Source organism: Podarcis raffonei, chromosome 3, assembly GCF_027172205.1.
Source record: "Podarcis raffonei isolate rPodRaf1 chromosome 3, rPodRaf1.pri, whole genome shotgun sequence".
Taxonomy (NCBI): domain Eukaryota; kingdom Metazoa; phylum Chordata; class Lepidosauria; order Squamata; family Lacertidae; genus Podarcis; species Podarcis raffonei.
The window spans coordinates 5,901,162-5,904,474 of NC_070604.1; the positions used below are offsets into that span (position 1 = coordinate 5,901,162).

At 45.3% G+C, this 3,313-nt stretch overlaps 1 long non-coding RNA gene across 1 annotated transcript; it reads left to right on the plus strand.

The window, feature by feature from the left end:
• The first annotated feature begins 510 nt into the window (after positions 1-510).
• Positions 511-2,037, plus strand: LOC128409920 (uncharacterized). Its single transcript, XR_008329338.1, has 2 exons — positions 511-714; positions 975-2,037. It is a non-coding gene; the product is annotated as an uncharacterized LOC128409920 (long non-coding RNA).
• Positions 2,038-3,313: the final 1,276 nt, after the last annotated feature.

Below are 3,313 nucleotides of genomic sequence, written 5' to 3' on the forward strand. Positions count from 1 at the left end.
GGCCGAGGGAGCCGGCGTACAGCTTCCGGGTCATGTGGCCAGCATGACTAAGCCGCTTCTGGCAAACCAGAGCAGCGCACGGAAACGCTGTTTACCTCCCTGCCGGAGTGGTACCTATTTATCTACTTGCACTTTGACGTGCTTTCGAACTGCCAGGTTGGCAGGAGCAGGGACCGAGCAACAGAGCTCACCCCGTCACGGGGATTCGAACCGCCGACCTTCTGATTGGCAATTCCTAGGCAATTCCACAGCGCCACCCGCGACATACATTAATGAGCCCCAGTTCCATGTTGAGTCTATAGCAGAGGCAGGACTGCTGGGGCACTGCCCCACGAACCTTGGCCTGCTCACCAGCAGCCCCCTACTTGCCTACCTCCTAACTTGCAGCCGTGGCACAGCCTGTCAGCTTCCTTCTCCTTCTTGGCCTCAGTGGTACCCTTGTGGAACTCAGTGGGAAAGAGGATGGGGTCAGAGGTAGAATTAGTTGGCTCCACCTCTCATTGGCCCAGTGTCAGACTCTCTGCCTTCGGTACCACCGGTTCCAATGGATACCACCCAGCGCAGCTTAGCCACACAACTCCCTCTAGTTCTTTATGGTGTTCACGGTAGCAAACACTGTTGTGCACACAGTAAACACACCCCTTGTCATAGGAGAAGATGGAAGACTAGTTTTCTAACGTCACTGCAGATATCCTCTGTAGCACATCATATACCGTATTTTTCGCTCTATAAGACGCACCAGACCACAAGACGCACCTAGTTTTTGGAGGAGGAAAACAAGAAAAAAAAAATCTGAATCTCAGAAGCCAGAACAGCAAGAGGGATCGCTGCGCAGTGAAAGCAGCAATCCCTCTTGCTGTTCTGGCTTCTGGGATAGCTGTGCAGCCTGCATTCGCTCCATAAGACGCACACACATTTCCCCTTACTTTTTAGGAGGGAAAAAGTGAGTCTTATAGAGCAAAAAATACGGTAAGTGGGGCTACAACAGAAGAAAACCTGTCTCCCATGCCAGATAAAACCTGTCGTTAATGTCTGCAAAGTGTCATGAGACGAAGAAACATTATTGAAATGATACAGGGTATCATAGAAATGTAATCTGCTCTGCTTTGGGGCACTTAGGTTGCCTAACAAATAAGGTATTAAGAGCCAGTACACTTTTTGCCCCGGTGGGAGGCTTGAACAAAGAACCCTTCTGCCGAATCTCCAAAATGGCGAAACCAGCTGAATGTGTTCCCATCATCTTTTGCTGAGAAGATGAAAGCCTTTGGGGATGTTCTTGCCCGTAATGAGGGTACCTTTTCATGCTAAGTATCTGAATTGCAGGCTGATTTGGGAAAAGCTAATTGAGAACAGAAGCTAAAGAGGAAAACACTTGTTTCTCAACATTTTCTTCAGTTCAAATATTGAGTCAGTGCCAACATAATTACCAAATTGCGGTCTTCTCTTTCCTTCTCTTGTTAAACAATTCTGCTTTCCCCAGTATCTCTGTTTTCGAGAAAATCAAGTGGGTACATAGCTGGAAATTGCGCAGGTCATGTGTTCTTTGGCAGCTACAAACTTCTTTTCTACAAGGCAATCCCTGGACAAAATCCAAGGTGATCGTATCCTTTCTACCCCAACACTGTGTACATTGCGTAACACATGTCCTTTTGTACCTTTCTGGAAAGCAAATGCAGCTGCTTTTTTGAACATGGATGGCACAGCCTGTCTTCAGGCGCCCTATGGACCTTTAAATTAGCACATGCCCATTAGGCATAGTCACACTACCAGGTCAGACTGTGTTAACCTGCAGCACGATACTGTCTCCTTTGACTAGCAGCTGTTCTCCATCATCTCAGGCCTTTTGCATCCTTTTCAAGCTGGTTCTTTTTAATTACAGATGCCAGAGACCACCCCTAAGTCATTCTGCATGCAAAACTAGTGATAAGTTACTCTACTCTGGTCCCTCACCAGTTGATTTAAATGGCACGAATGTAGTTAGAAGAAGCTTTGAGTTTTGTGAGTAGTCTTGCGTATTTGTAGCCTGAAACAGCAAACCTTCACTACTATCTGATAGTTTTAACAACATTCCAGTTTTCTACAGGCCACTAAGAAATCTTAATGTCATAATCTCTGCTCTCCTCTCCAGTCTCTGAATATTTCCCATTCCTTCAAAAGAGAAGGGTTTAAACCACTTGAGATAGACATTAGTCTTGTCTCCCTCTAGAGTAATTAGAGTGAAGAAGGTAATAGTTTTCCCCCCATGTGATAAATTGCATCTGTGTGCGATTATTAGTGCTTCTTTATGTGCAAGCAAACGCTAGCTATGTACACACCCTGCCATTAAAGCACATTTGAAGCAGTTTCTCCCCCTCAAAGAATTCTGTAGTTTACCTCTCAGAAATACAATTTCCAGGAACTCTAAACTTCAGTGCCCAGAATTCTTTGAGGGGGGGGGGTGTGTGCTTTGAATATGCTTTAGAGTAGGGTTTCCCAAACTTGGGTCTCCAGCTGGTTTTGGACTACAACTCCCATCATCCCTAGCTAGCAGAACATGTGGTCGGGGATGATGGGAATTGTAGTCCAAAAACAGCACTTATACCACTTCAGTGGCTGAAAAAAGAAACCCTGGAATTTTTTTAAGGATTGTTTTGCCAGACCTCCTTATGCACTTGAACATGGCCAGTAGATTTTGCTGTTCTTGTAAGGATTTCTCGTATTTCATGAAACAGCCATATCCTGGGCTAAACTGATTTCCAAAGCCATGGAAGGAGAGTGAAGGATCGATGTAAACACTAAAAATGAGGATTCAGGTTCATAGTTTAAACAGTGACCAAAGCAGTTGATTTTTGCAGTGCAGTTGTGGAAAGTGCTACTGAAAAGGAAGATAATTAGTTGGAGGGGAATTGTGGAGAGGGATCGGAGAAAACATGAGGGGTATGTAGAGATGCTGTCCTGTTTGCATTATGGGGGAGATCTGGCCTGAAGTGCGTGTGGTCTTCTGGTGATTTCAGGTGATCCAGACTAGCTTTCAGCTAGCTTGCCAGGAGGGGGAAATGCAAATCTATGCATTGTGACTGGTGAGGCTTTGAAAATAACTGTGTCCAAACTGTAACTGACTGATTTGGTGCTACAGAACTCAACTGGATGGGAGAGGAAGTTGAAAACGTATCAACAAACATAAGTGTTCCCACTATAGCCATTCTTTTAGGCGGTTGCCTCTCTGGTTCCTGCTACACTCCCATTTTCTTCTGGTTTAGCGGGATCAGTCCAAACCCTCATGTTAGCAAGATCACTTCAAAGTGGTATATCATTTCAGTGACTAAACTTCTCA